The 21,440-nt window shown below is 31.8% G+C and overlaps 1 protein-coding gene across 12 annotated transcripts in view; it reads right to left on the bottom strand.

Annotated features, from left to right (window-relative positions):
* br (broad-complex core protein) overlaps nucleotides 1-21,440 on the bottom strand; it is a 145,128-nt gene that overhangs the window by 41,642 nt on the left and 82,046 nt on the right. Inside the window, exon 2 of one of the 12 annotated variants that reach the window (XM_089636795.1) lies at nucleotides 1,579-1,636. The exons of the other annotated variants lie outside the window; for them this stretch is intronic. The gene's annotated coding sequence lies outside the window, so the exon portion shown is untranslated. The remainder of the gene's footprint in view (nucleotides 1-1,578; nucleotides 1,637-21,440) is intronic. 12 annotated transcript variants of the gene reach the window in all.

Raw genomic sequence — 21,440 nt, 5'->3', positions numbered from 1 at the left:
TCTGCTGCCATGCGGGCAGACAGCCAGCTTTTTGCTGATCTGCAGGTCGTGTTCGAATTTTGACCTATTGATGATTCTCTTGCATTCCTTTGCCGATTTGTTGTATGCTGATCTGCTTTCGGGCGTTCGAGATGTGTTGTAGGCTCGGTAAGCCGCGTTTTTTCGTCGAACTGCTTCGGAGCATTGTCGACTGAACCACGGCTTTGAGCCCACACCAGTTTCTTTAGTAGTCGATTGTATGAAGCCATCCATCGCCGAATTGATGACTTCACCAATCTCCTGGGCACATCTTGAAGGGTCCGAAGTCCGAAAACAAACAGCTGACCACGGAAAAGCATTGAAATGGGCCCGCATACCGAACCAATCTGCTGACCTATAGTGCCACACTTTTCTCCTCAGCCTCTCATTGGTTGGTCTGAGGCTAACGGGGATTGATGTCGTCACTAGGCAGTGGTCAGATGATCCCAGAGGCGCTGTGACGTCAATCTTATAACCGTGTGGCACAGTAGTTAAGAATAGGTCTAACAGATTGGAGCGGTGAGTCTGGACATCAGGAACCCTTGTGGGCTCCTGAACCAATTGCTCTAATCCGTAGCAAATGGCAAAGGATTCCGCCTGTCGGCCAGCCGAGTCCGTTGGGCCTGAGAACTTCAACCATGGTTCGTTATGAACGTTGAAGTCCCCCAGAACAACAAACTCGGCCGAAGGGTAGCGGGGCAAGAGATCATCAATAGTATCGCTCAAATGTTTGAAGAGCTCGGAAGTGTCTGATTCGCTATGGTTCGGTGAGCGGTATAGACATGCGTAGAATCTTGCCGTACTGGCAAGATTGACGCGCACCCACATTACGTCGAATCTGGAGTTTTCCAGACTCAATATTGATAAGAATTAAAAAAGAACTGGAGAATGCATAAGTTCTTTGGAAATTGGCACAGTTATCTTTATAGGCAACCTAAGGAGAAACTAATAAACGAACGAATGTTTATTTTGAACATAGATTTTGTATTGCAAAATATACACTAACCCGACATTTTAAGATTTTTTAATTAGTTATTATTCTTTTAATTTTGTTAATTGTTTATTTCTCTTCTAGCAAACTTTTTGTTGTGGTTGTTTGTTATCAGATCGAAAAACAAAACTAATAAAAACAAAATTATGTAGGTAATTTTTTTTAATTGTGAAACCCCGCAAGCGTCCCAATTGCTCCCAACCGTCTGGAACCAGTGAGACTACGGCATCCCCAATTGGGGTATGTTGTGAGGCTGAAGGTAGTGGGGAGGGGAAGGAGATGGGATAGATGAAGGTGGGAAGTACCTGGCTATTCAGATCTGGTCAACAAACACAGCCAAAGCCATTTCAAGCAACCTTTAAAAACTGAATGGCGGTCTTACACCAAGGCGATACTGAGGTGTCTTCCACTCTGGAACGTGCCGCAAATATACTATTTATTATTTTAAATGATCTTAAATAATATGTTTTTAACTTTTTAATTGTAAAGTAAATACTAATTGAAAAAGCACACTAAATAGATAAATTTTTCGTTTTCAAAATGATTTCTGTCTAAAGTTTATCACCTACCTTAATTTTAGTAATATTTTTTCATTTCTTCACCATTTTGACTTCTCGTTACACTTACCTGAAAATAAAGAAAAGTATATTTAAACAAGAGGTTTATTACGTTGCATTTGCTCACAATATATGGTTTGCCATAGTCCCATTGGCTCCAGGCAGTTCGGACTGTTGTGAGTTAATCGTAAATCATAATTTAAAATTGTGCATCTACGAGTATCTACCGGACAATGTTTTTTTTAACACAACATGATGCGGCTAAAACTCTATAATTTCTTAACGATATATTCGCAATACTTTTGACGCGTGCGATAGCAACATTGGCAAAGCAAATAGAGAATTTATTTATTTAATATGTTACACATGCATAATATTTTTTCAGATAGCAAATAAGTTGTCTGAAAATACAACGATAGCGAGAGGTCAGAAAGAAAGTGACCTCGATGGATCGGTGACTATATCAGTGATCAACATTTCCTCTTTTTTCTACCGCAATTAGAAGCTTGATGTTATTTAATTTTTATCAATTTAGTGCACAAACAGATACTTTATGCACTAATTTAATGTTTTATATTTCCATTTCACAAATTTTTTGAGAATTTACATATATCTGGAGCAATTAAAACGTATGTGTAAAAAGGTACAGTGTCAAATTTCAAAATGTTTATATGTATTCTGAAGCAGTGAAAGCTCTTGAACGGATATATCTGGTGTAATGAAATTTGCATAGTATTGTTTGTATGCAATTTGTAGGTCAACGCAACTATTTTTAGTACGCAATGTTATTTTTATCATGAGTTATAAGAGGTTTGAAATATTCATTAAAATATCAAAAAAAAAAACACTACTACTCAAAAAGAAAAATATGTGTTCAAACTAAGGCAAATAATCCCGTTTGGAATTAATAAGAATTTATTATTTTCGTTTATTTATTTGTTTTTTTAATTATTAAAGACTACATTGTAGTAATATAATGAATAATGAGAGAATAAGAAAATTGTTTAATAGAATTATTTGTTCGTTTTGAAAATGACATCTGCATAAATTATTCGACAGTAAGAAAGAGCTGACACTGGGGCGAAACCGGGTAGCAAAGTTAATAAATATTATTTTTTTAATGTGAAACCGCACAAGAGTCCGAACTTCTCCCACCCGTCTGGAGCCAGTGATGGCATCTATGGCATCCTCAATTGGGGTATTTTGTGAGGTTGAAAGTAATGGTGGTGGGGAAGATGGGATAGATGAAGGTGGGAAGTACCTGGCTATTCAGATCTGGTCACCAAACGCGACCAAAGCCATGTCAAGCGTTTCGATTATGAGTGATTGGCGAATTAATAATATAATTGATAGAGCAGAGTTCTGGTTCGGTCGCACTGTTTCCGCGGATAATCTAATGGCACATGTTCCAACACAGGTACGGTCGATAGTCCCGAATGCACACTTCTATTCACAGACACCTTCATAATGTTTTTATTAAATACACACGCAAATGATATGAGTTGCCTCACTTATTTGATCGCAGTCAAGGCCACATTATTTCTTTATCAGTCGGAGTGGCTCCAATTTTTAGAAGGTGTACTGTTGTACTATTTTACCTGGTAATTTATCACTTATTATTTGCATAAATCATATTGTGTCTATGTGGAAATGCGATTCTCTGTCACTGTCGACCGACATCTCTTATTCTGATAATGTCTTAGACTAGCACCGTTATTTAATGTGAGTTCCGCAACGAATTTCCCAACTGTTCGGAGCCAGTGTGACTTTGGTATGAGGAAGTGGGGTGTAGGTGTAGGCACCTGGATATTCAGATCTGGCCATCAATCTAAATCATTTAAAGCAATGTTTTGATTCTTGAAGGAAAGATTCTGAAGGAAAGATAACTGAACCTAACATAAAATTATGAAGATTCTCATGGCCCGCTCAAGAGCTCCAACTGCTCAAAACTATCTTTGGCATCCCCAGCAAATTAGTTGTGTTTACCTACCTACTTTATGTTGTGAAGCTGAAGTTGGCGGAGTGGGGGAGAGGGGAGTTGGAAAAAGAAGAAAGTTGAGATTTATCTGGATTTGTCAACAAAAACGGCTACTGAGATTTCAATCAACATAACATGTCGATTCTGAATAGTAATATTTGACCATTGTCTCGATTCTCGACGAAGTCATCCCACTCGAACAACGAGTGGTTCGACCCTCTCGTTGTTCGAGTAGAATGACTTTTGACGTTTGGCGTATGTAAGTATGTACCTTCGACGAGATTCAAGAACTATAATGTCGACTAATGTATATACTTTAGATGGCGATTGCGAGCGGCCTGAATTGGAGAATCGATACCCAGAACCGCAGGGCGATACAAGATTACCTACAACAAATATGCTAAATTTTATTAGCACACATTAATGAAGTCTAATAAAATCACATTTTTGACCCCACGACTTCTAAATTCATAGTCGAGAATCTTAGTCGCACGTCCACGAGAAGCTTAATCTAAACTCACAAAAATAATTATCTACTAATATTTGTAAAAATGAGTGCATAATGCAGTTATCAACATCCTACCACAAAAAATGCTTGTTTTTAAGTGGTCATACTTTATATTTTTAGAAAATTTTTTCTTTGGCTATACAAACACCTTGATAACAAAATGTACAAAGCTAAAATATTCGAAATCTTGATCTATTTGAAAACGATTTATGACATTTAAGACGGGTTGTTTCGGAGAATTTGAACAATTCATCAAATTTCATCGTTCATTTTCGGGTTGCGTGAAAGTCCTGTTCAAGTTCTGTCAGTATATCATTATAGGGTAGTTGCTTGAAAGAACTGAAATAAAAACAGAATTTTAAAAAATCTTTCACAGAACTTGAAAATAGAATGATAACGAAATCAACTCTTCAATAGACGATAAAACGAAATGAATTATCAAGCCATTCATTAATCTACTTGGAAACTAACTATGTACAAACTCTGTACTTTGTTAGGAAATATAAATATAAAGATTGAAGTAGAAGATAATACTAATAAAACTAAACAAAACATGAAACAGAACAAGACACAAAAAAGTAACGGTCTCATCTGGGAATCGAACCCAGGATCTCCTTCTTACCGGGACAACGACTCTAACCACTCGGATATTGGAACCTAATTATTATTCGACATTTTGTCGATCTAATATTTAAAATTTAGAATTAACAATAATATCTTGCAACTAATTTTTCCCATATTATTGGCAGCTCTTTTTGAATAATTACAAAGTTTTAAAGAATTGGTTTGTAACCTGTATAGTGTCTTGGATAAACATATCCGATTTTTATTTATATGGGACACCTAATCATTCAGCTTACATAGTCAAGGCTGGCATATATTATAGAAATTTTTATCATCAGTGGAAAGAAAAAGGTATGAAATTCAAAATATCTCCAGTGATTTTCCTAATAAAAACAGTGTTACAATGATTTTCACAAAAACATTTATTCTATTTTTAGGTTGTTTTGTAGACTTTTCAGTTCTTGTAATCAATGCATATTAATTCAGAAGTTCAAGGTTTTAATAAGTTATCAAAATGAACCATAAATATCGTGCATTATTTTGTCCCGACTAAATTACATTATTATGAAATGACGCGGTAAGCGCCAGAGTAGGAAAAATATAAGAAGCGGGTCATCATTTTTTTAAATTAAAATTTATTTAGATAATATTTATAAAAAAACATTGACGATAAATTACCTTCGCAACCGCTTTAGGCGTAAAACAAGGTTTTCATTGCAATATCAATCCAGTACGAGATTAACACTGAAAACACATAATTTATGGTATTTAAAATATGTATCGTAATTTAATATAATGGTATAGGCATGGTTGACAGTACTTATGATCGAATAATAATCCAACGCCCCTGAGGTGATATTTCAAAAAAGCGGCGCTATACAAAATTTCCATTAAATTAATGAAATAAATAGTGGAGAAGAGAAAGGAGAAAGGAAAGATAAAGGTTGAGAAGTACCTGACTATTCGGTTTTTAAAACAATATTACCACCTGAGCCCCGATTAAAATAATAAAATGGGAAAATAAATATTATCCCCCCAGGCCTTCCGCAAAATAATTTTCATCAGGGTCTATGTCATCTTAGAGGATGCTGTGTGGAGGGTCTATTTAAGAAAAGCAAGAAGAGGAAGATCTGAGAAGGAAAACGGTGTGGAAGTGGGTTTGAATCTGGGAGTCAGTGTGTCCAGGAGATTGAGAGTTTTCCGCTGGAGAAATCAAAAGGTGTCCCTCAACCAGTCCAGACGTGTCCACGGCCAAGACCTAGACAAATTTCGCTCCATGAACCCAGACACCTCTGCCAAGTCACCAAGCATATCAAATCACTGGAGATACCTAAGGCAGTGGTGTTGGTTATTTAATAAATGGGTTCCGGGGCGGCGGTACCCGTACCCGCATCTCAAATTAAATACTTATAAGCCCACTTCAAGCAGCGTTTCGTTTCTGAATGATGTTCTTTCACCAGGGCAATTCTACAAAAAGATCTAGTGCCAATATTTACATAAACCTTATATAATATAAAAGTTCTGTCGTTTGATTCTAATATTACGAGAGTGCGTACGTAGCAGACATAAATATTGATTCACTATCTATTGCAAAAAAAAGTTGTTTGCGAATAGTCTGGGTCACTACAATTTATTTAGAAACTAAAATACCTCATGGCAGCTGCTACAGAAAATATTATTTCATAAATAAATTGTAGTAAAGTAGTTGGAGTATATCTAGCGAGAATAAAAAAACACTCATCTGCAGCAAAAACTAATGGCGAGCGAATCGAGGGAGATAAGACAATCTATAAATAATAATACTTTCAGCATGAACAAATAGTTATGCGAATAAAACTATCTAAGGTTATAATATTATAAGAGAAAGTTGCTGTAATGGGTACAGGTCAATAGGTGTATCACTGAAACTCGTGTCAGTTATAATTACGTTTTAAGTTTCCTGAAATGTAATACTGAAACTAGTTGAAAAAATCTTAAAATTAAATACTGAATCATTACAAGTATCATTGAAGAAGAAGATAATACGAAATATGTAAAGACACAAAATAAAAAGATAATAGGAATCGAACCCAGGATCTCTTGTTTTACCGCGACAGGCGTCTTAACCAACTTAACTATTAGAACCTATTTATTAAACTGAATAAGGTGTTCGGAAATCGATTTCAATTTACATTCTGAATAAAGTGTTCGAAAATCGATTTCAATTTAAATTCTGAATAAAGTGTTCGAAAATCGATTTCAATTTAATTCTGAATAAAGTATTCGAAAATCGATTCAATTTTTTTAAAATAAAATACTGAATAAAGTCGATAATCGATTTAAAATTATTTAAATTAAATACTAACAAAGCGTTCGAACATTGGTTTAAAATTCTTTGGATTAAATACTGAACACAGTGTTCGAAAATCAATTAATTTTTTTAAAAATTCAATTTTGAACAAAGTGTTCGCAAATCGATTTTAAATATTGTTATAATTTTCTGGATCTAATATGATCTAATATGGTATAGTGTTCTAAATTCGATACTAGTTTTTTAAATGAAGTACGTATATAATATAGTTTTTTAAAATCGAAGAAATTTAAAAAAAAAAATTTAACCCTTAAAGCCTTTATCATTTTACACTGTCTTTTCAGATTGTATTTGATTTCAGATAAATTTGCTGTTTTTGAATGTATTTCAAAATAATATACCGCTCTTGAAAGCAAATGAAAAACTCTTTCAGTATTATGCATCGACATATACATATAATGCAATATAAATTTTAAAAATCTCAAATCAAACAATGTTTTTAAAGTCGCTTACTGATGGTTTTTATATATTTAAACTGTAATTACTACTTTACAAAAAACAAAAAAAAAACATAATTAATTCGACAAAGGTATTTGAAAAGTTACTCTCACTTTCGTTTTATATAAAAATATATTGATTTAAAAAATTGGGTAAACTTGTCGAATTCCGCTGCATGCAAAGGCTTTTTAAAAAAACATCACTTGATTTCAACTTAAAATCTAATGGAGACAACGTCGAATAGAGGGTTTAACTAAACACGCACAAAATAGGTTTTCAGGGTGTTAGTTTGGGTTATTTTAAACATTCATGCGCATTTCCTAACCTTAAAACGGGAGCGTGGAGCGAAATTCAACAAGTTCAACACGTATTTAATTAATCGTTTTAAAGGTTCCGAAAAGCTTCTTTTTTCAAATGTAAAATCGTCGTGTTTATTTGGACTTTCTAATTAGGGTTATTCTTGGGATTATTTCAATATTATGGTACCTACATTTTAGTCATCCAGATAGCGACGTTTCTTTGGACAAATTGCATAATTCATAATTTAAAATAAAATAAAAAGTTCCATAAAATATATGGTTTATGATTAAGTAGGTAGGTATTTAAGTACCTACTTATAAATCTTTAAAGAAATTTTGGTTATGATTTGTAAAATAAGAGAATTTTAGAAATATTATTTTTGGGACGCGGGGGTCTACTGTTACAAAGCTACTAGTTTATTCTTTAAGGCGATGTACTACGTCGTGTAATATTTTAATTTATTAATATACAATAAAACCCCTTACGTAGATGGCGATAAGGTTTAAATTACCGCTTATCACCATCCGCCTGTTTTGATTTATGCAAGAAAAAAACATGTCCAAAAAGTGCCTTTTATTTTATTTTGTGAATGTTCAGGCATAAATATTAAATTTTTTCCGATTATTTTATAAATAACTTAATTTGCCACATTATACAATAAAATCATAACAGAAAATGGGTTCGTAAGTAGGAGATTTTGAACTTTAAAGCAGTTTTCATAGGCCTTATACATTTTTTTTTGGGCTTAAAAAAAGACTTAAAAACTACTCGATTATTTCAAAGGCCAGGATGTATTCTACTCGCAGTATTTAATTAAAGCATCTGAAAGATTTCTAGGCGACCAAATTTTCAAACCAAAAACACATGATTTTGCATCGCCTTAAAAAGTTTCGTCTGCGTTATCAGCTCGGAACTTTGCATGCGTTTTTAAAAAATTGTTTTTGTTAGACAAAACATTAGGTCCGTTGTAGAGTGTGCAGCGATAGTGAAGTTATAATAGCGATATGCGGTCCTCGCGATAAGTCGTTTTATAGTGATAAAAAAATGTTATGACGATATTTTTTTACAACACTGGTAGCCATTCTACTCGTGGCGATTGCCAAAACTATCGAATCAATTGACTGATTCACGGAATCATCAAAGTTATTTATTGAATATGACCAAGCTTTAAGTTTTATAATATGTATATCATGTTAGATATTAAGAGTATAAGTCTAAAAAAATAAAATTTTAAGATTATTTATTTTCTAAAAGTCATAATAGTTTATAAATTTTAAATCGCTCTCCTGAAAAGTTGTTGTATTTCAATTGCAGTCTCTATATATATATATATATATTAGATCAGAGTGGAAGATACTCTCAGTTTTGCTCTGGTAAAAAACCGCCATTCAGAAGCGAAACGTAGCCAAATGGATTAAGCTATGTTTCTAGATCAGATTTCTAGAAAATTAATCAAAAGTTTTCAAGGAGGCGAAGGGAGGAGGAGCCTTAAGCTGTATAATTTTTTTTTTAAATTGAATTATTTATTTTTCTTTAGCCATATTCGATTGGTTCTTCATCCTTAAACAAAAGACTGAAACTGCAGTCGTACTAGTAAAAATACAGATTTCCAAGTCTACTACGTCTAGTTTGTAGCCATTTTGTATTTAAAATTTAGTAACAACCTACATTGTGACTGGTATTGCATGCTATGATATACAGGGTTTTCTAATAAGAGGTGTTATTTTGAATAGCCCGCTATTTCGGTAGATGTTACTTTTGAAGCTGTCATTTTTTGACATTTGACAAGTAGAAACTACGCCATTAATAAAAATGGCATAATAATATTATAGATGGAACGATACACGCTTCAACAACGCATTGAAATTATTAAAATTCACTTGAGTGAATCAAATGCAAATCATCTTGAGTGATGAGGCCCATTTCCACCTCGGTGGCTTCGCCAACAAGCAGAATTGTCGCATCTGGGGCTCGGAAAACTAAAGAGTTATTGTTGAAAAGCGTCTCTATTCTCAACGTGTGACTGTTTGGTGTGGTTTATGGTCCGGCGGAGTCATTGGACCTTACTTTTTCGAAAATGAGTCTGGAGCAACAGTTACGGTGAATGGATCGCTATCGAGAGATGATTGATGATTTTTTTATGGCCGGAATTGGATGGTATTAATCTCGACAACGTTTGTTTTCAACAAGACGGCGCTACGTGTCAAACAAGCAACCATTGATCTTTTACGTAAAAAAACACCTAAATTAACACCTCTCATTGGAAAACCCTGTACATATTACATATTACGATTTTTAAGTAGATAGGTATATCTGACTTTTTTATATTATAATGCATACATTTCATTGTTTTAATCGTCCTTAAGCGGACTTGACGGAAATGACATAATATTTTTTTAATAACAAAAACCTAGCCGCATATTTCGCGTATAAAAATAGATATAAGATATAAACATGGCGACTAGTAACTAAGCTTTCCAAGCAATACATGTAATATGTACAATATGTATACAAAATACTAAAAAGCGCACACAAAACACAACTTTCGCGTAAAAATGTTGATGCATTTAATCTCTGATAAAAAAAAATTAGATAGTTTGACTGGTGCACTTTCAAGAAGTGCCGTTTATCTTTTAGGTATTTTTTTTTTCACAACCTCATTGTGCAGATAGGCCAATAAAGTAGGTTCGTGTGAATAAGTACGAATAGATAGGCACGAAAAGTATTAGCACAAACTAATACTAATAGATAAGTGCATGTGTGTGTGGTGCACTATCACTGACGCACAATAAATTATTAGGCTAAATTTCACGTAGGCCAGTCCAACGTCCGTGAAAAGGCCAGAGGTTCTCAAATGGGAACTTTCTCCAACTGATAGTATTTTTTTGATAATTAATAAGTATATATATTTTTTTTTAATTGCCGGCAACTCAGGCGTTTATTGCAATAACGATCTATTAATGTAACGGAAAAAATGATAGTATATATGTAGACATACGAAATGCTTTCGTGTTACAAGAGAGTAACTACCCAATTTGTTACATTTTAAATTATTAGTTATATGCGGCAGGTACAAGAATGAACTTAAGCTTCGATATTTGAATTTGTTTGAAAGTAAAATGGGGAAGAATGTTCTTAGGCATATTTGAATAATGGATTGGGCGTTTATTGCATAAGAATGTACTTATGTTTGAAAGTAAAATGGGGAAGAATGTTCTTAGGCATATTTGAATAATGATTGGGCGTTTAATTTATAAGAATGTACTTAAGCGCGGATATTTGAATTTGTTTGAATGTTCTTAAGCATATATGTTCGAATAATGCTTGGGAGTCAATTTCATAAGAATATACTTAAGCGCGGATATTTGAATTTGTTTGAAATTGAAATGGGAAAGAATGTTCTTAGGCATATTTGAATAATGTTTGGGCGTTTATTGCATAAGAATGTACTTATGTTTGAAAGTAAAATGGGGAAGAATGTTCTTAGGCATATTTGAATAATGATTGGGCGTTTAATTTATAAGAATGTACTTAAGCGCGGATATTTGAATTTGTTTGAATGTTCTTAAGCATATATGTTCGAATAATGCTTGGGAGTCAATTTCATAAGAATATACTTAAGCACAGATATTTAGTTATTATTTGAAAGCAGAAGAGGTAAAAACTTACTTAAACGTAGATATTTGATTGTTTGATAGCGATATACTCAACAATGAAATTATGTTTAAATAATAAGAAAATATGCCTGGTTACTTGAAAGTAGAGAGATCAAAATGTAATAAACCCTGGTATCTTATTATTGCTTCAGTATGGAACAGAACTATTTAAAAATATTACATACTTAATGCAATATATGCATAATTATCGCTCGAATGTGAAAGGTATAAGAATGTACTTAAGCACACAATACAACAAGGAGAAAAATGAGTATTGATAATAATTAGTACTCCAGTTAAAAGCGGGATTGAAGGCCGTTTGAAAATGTTTCTTATGATTTAATGACACAGTGACAATACATTGGTTTTTACTAAGAGTTTATAAGGAAACCTATTAATTCATTCGTTAAGGGCCTGCAATCCCGTTTTTAACGGGATTACAAATAATGTGAAGAGATTCTTAATAAATTAGCAATGTTTTTATCAGTAATTTTTCTCCGTGTTTGTTTGTTTGTTAAGTGTGGAGGAGGTCAGACTGTAGATACAATTTAAAATTAAATGTTTTGAGAAGTCCTAGGTTAAATCATTCTCAACCTTCGTGAGTATTTCAAAGAGTAATAAAAGGGTAATTTAACTTGGATAAACATTTGAATATTTCTATAACTTATTAAGTTTAACATTATTACGACGTAATAAAAAAATTAAATGAATTAATCCGGTTAGTTTCAGTTGTTATCTTACGCCGATGACATTTTATTGATAAAATCTACATTAGGCTTTATAACCAATGCTAAAATATTCGCAAATAGAAATGACGTTATCTATTTAAACTTGCATATGGAGATTGGAAGCTGAATTAGTAGTCTATTATCATTTTTTTCGTAGAAATACCCATTTAATGGGTAGATACATTTCGCAGAATGCAACTGATAAATGATATTAGGAAAAATAATTATCATAGCGAATTTACTTGCCACGAATTATCAGCAAAATATTATGAATTATTATTGACAAATGCGTTCACGATAAAGAAACGTTTAATTATTATTTTTATTTTACGTTTTCAGGTAAGTTTTCATGACACGTGTGACAAAAATGTAAGAATTAATAAATTGAAAAATACCTTCTGAATCTAAAATTACACTGAAAAAAGTTGGTAAATTATAAAACGATTATTAAGTAAACTTATTTTTCTTAAAGCCTTACTAAAAAACGTGGTGTAAATATTACGCGGAACGTAACAGTAAAAAACTTGACCTATTACCATGTCGTTTATTTGGCTAAAACGGTCTTAAATCAGGCTCAAGGCCGGCTTTACCTTATCTACGTTGAACGGGCGTGTAATAATCTAATTAGTAAGATGGTTAGTAATTAAGATTTTCTGGGATCCAGAGACCACTATAATATCAGCAGAGTCATACTGGAGCAAAATTGAGACTTCGGTAAAGTTAAGTGAAAGTCCACCAATCAAAATCGAAATTTAATGCCTTTAACCGTTGTTTAGTGACTAGATCTGCAGAGCGAGGTAAAACCCAGAACCCAGACATGATTATTCGCACTCCTCAATATCTTCATATCCAACATACACAAATTAAAGATGCCATAGTCTCACTTGCTTCGGACAGGTTGATATCTTATGAGTTTTTCATATAAAATGAAAAAGTGCGATCAACGTCAAGGAAAAGACTTTTATTTTTTATAATTTTAGCTAAGAGAAAGCTGTTTATTTTTTCGTTTTATATAAACTAAACGATTTACAAAACAAGTATTAATTAGTAAATACTCCAATAATCTTAAATCTTCTTCCAGTGGGTGTTATGTTAAAGATACAAATCTTAAATGATTATTTGGAATTATCGTGAAATGCATTTTATTCAGATTATTAAGTATATTTAATACTATCTGTAGATTAGAGATAAGTATTAAAATACATAACAATTACAAAATATAATTCTTTCTAAACTAATGTTTGGTTGTCATTTTATAGACGATATTTAAGTTCGTAATATCATTGGACAAGCTAAAAAATTAAAACGTGCAGAGTAATATTATGTGTGATTTTAATCTTGTCAAATTATTGGTACCTTTTGAAATAACAATATGGAAGTTATAAACAAAGCAAGATAAAGTTATTTTAATAATCTACGCATTAAAAAAAGCTTTTTTGTGGGTAGAGGCTCTTAATCTAAATCAAATAGTCAAAATCTCGGAGATGTCTCATGAACGGTACCAAATTCATCACGAAGAGTACCAAATACAAGTTAACCAAACTTATAATTCAGGGAAAGTTTAGAAATAGAATAATGTGATGTATTTCACATTATGAAGAGTACTAAATACAAGTTAACCAAACTTTTGTTTCGGGGAAAGTTTGGAAATAGAATAATGTGATTATTTCACATTATGAAGAGTACTAAATACAAGTTAACCAAACTTGTAATTCAGGGAAAGTTTAGAAATAGAATAATGTGATGTATTTCACATTATGAAGAGTACTAAATACAAGTTAACCAAACTTGTAATTCAGGGAAAGTTTAGAAATAGAATAATGTGATGTATTTCACATTATGAAGAGTACTAAATACAAGTTAACCAAACTTGTAATTCAGGGAAAGTTTAGAAATAGAATAATGTGATGTATTTCACATTATGAAGAGTACTAAATACAAGTTAACCAAACTTGTAATTCAGGGAAAGTTTAGAAATAGAATAATGTGATGTATTTCACATTATGAAGAGTACTAAATACAAGTTAACCAAACTTGTAATTCAGGGAAAGTTTAGAAATAGAATAATGTGATGTATTTCACATTATGAAGAGTACTAAATACAAGTTGACCAAACTTGTAATTCAGGGAAAGTTTAGAAATAGAATAATGTGATGTATTTCACATTATGAAGAGTACTAAATACAAGTTAACCAAACTTGTAATTCAGGGAAAGTTTAGAAATAGAATAATGTGATGTATTTCACATTATGAAGAGTACTAAATACAAGTTAAAAAAAAACTTGTAATTCAGGGAAAGTTTAGAAATAGAATAATGTGATGTATTTCACATTATGAAGAGTACTAAATACAAGTTAACCAAACTTGTAATTCAGGGAAAGTTTAGAAATAGAATAATGTGATGTATTTCACATTATGAAGAGTACTAAATACAAGTTAACCAAACTTGTAATTCAGGGAAAGTTTAGAAATAGAATAATGTGATGTATTTCACATTATGAAGAGTACTAAATACAAGTTAACCAAACTTGTAATTCAGGGAAAGTTTAGAAATAGAATAATGTGATGTATTTCACATTATGAAGAGTACTAAATACAAGTTAACCAAACTTGTAATTCAGGGAAAGTTTAGAAATAGAATAATGTGATGTATTTCACATTATGAAGAGTACTAAATACAAGTTAACCAAACTTGTAATTCAGGGAAAGTTTAGAAATAGAATAATGTGATGTATTTCACATTATGAAGAGTACTAAATACAAGTTAACCAAACTTTTGTTTCGGGGAAAGTTTGGAAATAGAATGATGTGATGTATTTCATATTATGAAGAGAACTAAATACAAGTTTACCAAACTTATATTTCAGGGAAAGTTTGGAAATAGAATAACGTGATGTATTTCATATTATGAAGAGTGCTAAATACAAGTTAACCAAACTTATGATTCAGGGAAAGTTTGGAAATAGAAAAATGTTACGCATTTCACGTAATGCAGAGTACCAAATAGAAGATATCCAAACTTATGTTTCAGGGAAAGTTTTGAAATAGAAAAATGGGCGGTTTTAGCTCAAATATAAAAATCTTAGGCATTACAAAAAGCAGTAGGAAGATGTTGAATTTAATTACAGTTATTTGAAAAAAATACACACACACACACATCGAATTCGATAGATATTCATTCTCTTCAATCTTATAATTTGACACCCATTGAAAAATGTGGCCGTTCTCCATTCTGTCTTACGATAAATTAATTAATTCCATGCATTATGCGTTTGACATGTTATGAATTTTTCTATTGACCTTTTATATTATTTAAAACATTGGTATACTTTTAAAATTATGTTGAATGTTTTGTTGTTTTGCAGAAATCACTATTAATAATATATGTCAACGTTATGGAGTTACAAAGTTGCTTGAAGAAATATAAGAGTCGTTGATAAGCGTATGTTAGTTTGCTTGTTAGAATAAAACAATTTTGCAACAGTCAAAGTGCAGAAAAATCTTTTACCTTAATAATTTTTTTAAATGCCATTGCATTAATTAATGAATTGATTTATTAAGGCGTTTTATCACTATATAAATTTCTGTAGCGGCCAATCTAGGTACCTACTCTTAGCATTGTTATCTGTAAAATTACCCCTCAGTGACATTAGTGATAAGGGAATACACCCATGACAGTTGCATCACGGCTTTCTTCACGGGAGAAAGTTTTATATTATCTATTATTGCCGAGTATTATACCATCGGACCACTAGCTACCCCATAATATTATAAATTTAAGCAATTAAATTTAATATATATGGGCTTATACGATCTATCAATGAATCAACGTTTTTTTTTACTACGAGTATTATACATCTTGGTTTGAATTGAACCTTTCTTCCCATGGACTGAAGTCAACTGCGTTAAAAACTGAGCGAAATTCCGATTGGGTAGGACCGACATATATTTCGTATATTAACTGCCGTCATTTATTTATTTATTGACGCCCTATTGGGCTTTTAAGTACGTAACAATTACAAATTTCATTTTTAACAACAGTATAAAACAAACAATAGAAAATCTAAATAAAATATATTGATTTCTCATACATTATTTACATTTAAAAAGTGGGTGTGTCAAGCCTACGCAAGACAGAAGTGAAACTTCTTTTGTTAAACCGTATGAACCACAATCAATTACGTATTTCACTCGTATTACACTCACGACGCAGTATACTAACCAAGCAGCTGATGCTTGGCGTGGCGCAGTTCGCTGGTGTCTGAGAGAGAGGAAAGAAGAGAAGAGAGAGAACGTTCGTGAGCGGCTCCCCCACCTCAACAAGCGCATATGGTGAGAGAGGGACAGTGAACGGTGAGCGGTGGTGGGGGTACCCGCATTTTCGTGTCGATTTTCACTTCAATATAATATATTTTTAAAAATAATGTACAATGTACAGAAATAGAATCCCACACAAGATCGCGTAGTGCGCTCTAGCGAACGGATATTTTATCAGAGGGAGATAGTTTTAATTTTTTTTTCTGTAAATTATTACATATTATCAAAATAAATAAATTAATTAAATAAATGTAATACAATTATCATAATATACGGATTAGATAATAATTTTAATCCAACACAATAACGCAAAGCGCGCTCTAGCGGAGTAATGTTTTATCACAGTGAGATAAGTGTTTTTATTATTTTGCAATATTATTTTCTTTTAAAAAATGTTCTGACCTACTAAAAAATAAGATATTGAATGAAAAAGGCGTTAAAAACAAAAAAATAATGTGCGATGGCCGAGAATCGAACTCGGATCAACTGCTTGGAAGGCAACTATGCTGACCATTACACCACCAACGCCAGTTGTCGGGATGAGCTAAGAAGCATTTATATGTTACTTCAAAACTTTGAAAATTATTACATATTATCAAAATAAATAAATTAATTAAATAAATGTAATACAATTATCATAATATACGGATAAGATAATAATTTTAATCCAACACAATAACGCAAAGCGCGCTCTAGCGGAGTAATGTTTTATCACAGTGAGATAAGTGTTTTTATTATTTTGCAATATTATTTTCTTTTAAAAAATGTTCTGACCTACTAAAAAATAAGATATTGAATGAAAAAGGCGTTAAAAACAAAAAAATAATGTGCGATGGCCGAGAATCGAACTCGGATCAACTGCTTGGAAGGCAACTATGCTGACCATTACACCACCAACGCCAGTTGTCGGGATGAGGTAAGAAGCATTTATATGTTACTTCAAAACTTTGACTAGATCAAATGAACTTTAATCGGTGGTGGGGGTACCCGCATTTTCGTTTCGATCGTGACTCGGTTTTACTCCGTCCCCGAAAATTCATTACGCGCCTAAAGAAGTTTCACTTCAAAAATGGTGGAATAATTTGGCTTTAAATGTATTGAAGTTTAAATTAAATATGTCAGCGACATCACTTAGTTCATTGCCCAACCTATGTATTCTTTCTAACACAGAATTCGTAGCGAAGTTATTGTTGTAGAATAAAATATTCCGTCTAGTATATTTTAGAGGTATATGTAAAGAGAGCAAATTTATAGTGTCAGGGCAGTCTTACCTTGAATGAACAATTTTATATAATAAAAGAAGATCAAATATTTTTCGCCTTTCATATAATTTCGATAAGTTAAGTTTACTGCGAAAATTGACATAATTGATTTCAATAATAGGAATACCAATTTTTAAATTAATAAAACGTAAAAAAATTATTTTAAATTTTTTCAATTTGTAAACAATGAGAGTTGAAATGAGGAAACCAAATGGTTGAATTGTATTCAACCTGACTTCTTACCAGAGACGTGTATAGTAATTTTTTAGTTTTTATGTTATTAAGGTCTTTAGCGATTCTGAGAATAAATCCAAGCATTTGTAATCCCTTACTGGTAATGCTATTAATGTGATTCAAGAAGCGTAATTTAGAGTTAAAGATAACTCCAAGGTCATTGAATTCAAAGACTCTTTTTAGATTGGCATTGTTAATTGAGTAGTCGAATAATAACGGGGTTTTTAGATCTATGGAAACTGATCGTATGGCATTTGTTAATATTATGATGTAATTTGTTTACGATGCACCATTCATAAAGTTTATTTAAGTTCATTTGTAGAGTTAAACAATCAGAAGAATTATCGATCGATTTAAACATCTTTAGATCGTCGGCGAATAGAAGAAAGTGAATATTATCTAAAATTAGTGAAAAGCCATTAATAAATAGTAGGAAAAGAATTGGTCCTAGGTGGGAACCTTGGGGGACCCCACTTAAGGCAAAAAAAGTGTAGGAAGTTGTGGAGGTAATTTTTTCAGATAATTTTCTGTATGATAAGTAACTTCTAAGCCATTAGAGAAAGTTGCCGCTTATTCCCAAGTGTTCTAATTTTTCCATTAAAATGCGATGAGAAACTGTATCAAAGGCTTTGCTAAAGTCAGTATAAATTGTATCAACTTGAAGACCCTTGGACAGTGCATTAGAAATAAAATTTTCGTAAAGCAATTAGATGGCGTAGATCTGTCTGGCATAAAACCATGTTGAAATGTTGATATAATTGGTTTAATTTGATGCATGATTTTACTTAATATAATCTTTTCTAAAAGTTTAGATAGTGATGACATAATACATATGGGTCTATAATTTACAATTTGACATTTATCTCCTTTTTTAAAAATAGGTGTTATAAAGCTACTTTTCCAAAATAATATCATCCATTTTCAGAGAAATGCATATCGTTGAGTGCCACCAAAACTTCACTTCCAAAATTACATTCATTCCCAAAAGTGAAAAGATATATTTAAAAATATATTATATTTTGACGAAATTACTTAATGCTATTATTAATTTATCATTTAATTATTCACATATAAATATATGCAGACTTATAGAATTGGGTCAGAATGGGTTTTATTAAAAAAAATGTTCGTATCTCTTCTCTTCCAATTTTAGAAAAGACTCTAATCTTTGCCAAATAAAATAATAAATGGCGAAACTATCATATGATAAGCAAAGATGATAATATCCTATTCGTTTATTTTGAAACATTTTTCCCATATTTTAGATAATATTATTTTCTTACAACAGGTCAAATCAAAGAGCGATGTAAATAATTATATGTAAAATTTCTATCTTTGTTTTTTAAGGTAATTTAAAATTTCTAATAATTAGATCTAATTATCTTTGTTTTAAAGGTCATTTAAAATTTCTTTTATTAGATCTAATTATCTTTGTTTTTAAGGTCATTTAAAATTTGTAATGTTAGATCTAATTTCTAATGTTAGAATTATGTAATGTGCAATCTAGGCGCAAGTGAGTACCTAAAAGACTGGGAACGGGTTAGTTGAAAAATTCATCAAATTTCTAGGTTAATTTTCAAGTTCTGTAAAAGTCCTATTTAAGTTCTGTTATTATATCATTACGAAGAGGAGTTGCTTCACCACAGAACTGAAATAATAAAATAATTTTGATAGAACTTTCACAGAACGAGAAAATAAACGTGATGAATGGGTTGTTTAAGAGAATTTAACAATTCTTAAAATTTCGTAGTTAATTATCAAGTCCTGTAAAGGTTATATTTAAGATCTGTTATTATATCATTATTGGTTGTTTCACATAAATAACAGAATTGAAAACTAACAATGAAATTGACGAATTGTTCAAATTCTGTTCAAACCCGTCGTCAGTTGTAATTCAAAGGAAAATTATTAGGCAAATACGTAACTGTGTGACTAGTGCATAGTATTGATTGATGTAAACTTAGTCTTATTTTATGAAGATAAGTCATCACAACTCTTCGGATTTTCCTCAGAATCAAGATTTCAGAATCAGAACCCGTGTAGATATATATCGCGTTACACAAACAGATAACGGACAATATGTATTAATATATTCACAGTGAGATAAAAATTTCTCCTTTAACTTCTAATACATCTCGTCATCAAGATAAAAAAATGTCTTCTTTAAAATTAAATGCCATTTATAAATGTTGCTTTGATTATATTTATGGACTAGATCTGAATATGCAGGTATCTCCCAAACTTCGTCTTATTAATCTTCTTATCCTGTTCCCTCAGTCATGGATTTTCACTTTTTCATTAACTAATGCCAGATGTTACCCTCTTGTGCTATCACATTATGATAAATATAGTTCAAAACCACCCTTAAATCCACTCCATCTTCTGATACTTTCTCCAATCAGAGGTAGGTTATCATCAGAGCAATCTTTACCCGAAAAATATAACACATCGCACTTGATTATTGACGATAAATTCTTATAACTTAGGTGGCACTACAAATTAAATGAACTCTGAAAATGCGTTGGGACTTGGGAGGCTTTGTCCAGTAGTGAATTGATAGCAGTTGACTAAGATGGTGGTGATATCATATTGTTATCTTGTGTTATGTCTTCTCTCGCCACCCAGAATACTATATACGAATCTAGAATTTTATTCTAACAAGTTACCGGCAAAAGAATGCCCATAACTCTCAGATTATTATTGTTTATTTTCTTTAGACAGCGCGGCCGTTTTGTAATAGGCGCTGGTACTAAGAATTTTGCGTTAATGATCTGGGATGCAAGAACTTTAGAGGATTTACAGAATACATTAGTCACAAGGGAAATAAACTGAATCCTGTCTGGTAGGACGAATCTCGGAAACATAGTGAGTTCGATAATCCCAACGTTTGATGTTATGTTATCTGATTTTGAGAATGATTACGGTCATAGCACAATTGTTAAGTTTAATGATTTTAACAATAACGTTTGATAATATTTATAGAAAAAATGTTATGTTTTTCGACACCCTCAACATTGTGTTAAGTTTAATGATTTTCATACGAAATTATCTTGTTTGATGATCTTTACACAAAAATGTTCAGTTTGATGATCTTTGCAAAACTATTATCTAATTTTAATTATTTTTATTGTAAAAATGTTATAGATGTTATAAGGATACATAATTTCATATTTGATGATTTTCAAAAATGTCAACATATACATATTTGATGATGCCTAAGATATGTTTGATGATTATCACAAGAATTGTTACGTTTGATGATCTTTACAGAAAAATGTTAAATTAGAAGATTTTTACAAAAAAACTGAGTTCCATTGTAATTGAATGTATGAAATATTTTAGATTTCAATTACAGAAACAAACAAACTCTACACATTTTAGCAATAGTCAGTTTTTGAGTTGTCTTGGTCGAGGACTTTCATAATTATGCTGCATCCAGTGATATACATGTACATAGCCTTAGCTTTTATAGCTGTTCTGCTTATCTATAAACAGAGCACTACCTCTCCATGGCCAAACATTAATAATTAATAACTGAA

The sequence above is a fragment of the Hesperophylax consimilis genome, chromosome 10, assembly GCF_061612785.1.
Source record: "Hesperophylax consimilis isolate HC1 chromosome 10, BYU_Hcon_1.0, whole genome shotgun sequence".
NCBI lineage: Eukaryota > Metazoa > Arthropoda > Insecta > Trichoptera > Limnephilidae > Hesperophylax > Hesperophylax consimilis.
This window is presented reverse-complemented; position numbering and strand designations above follow the sequence as displayed.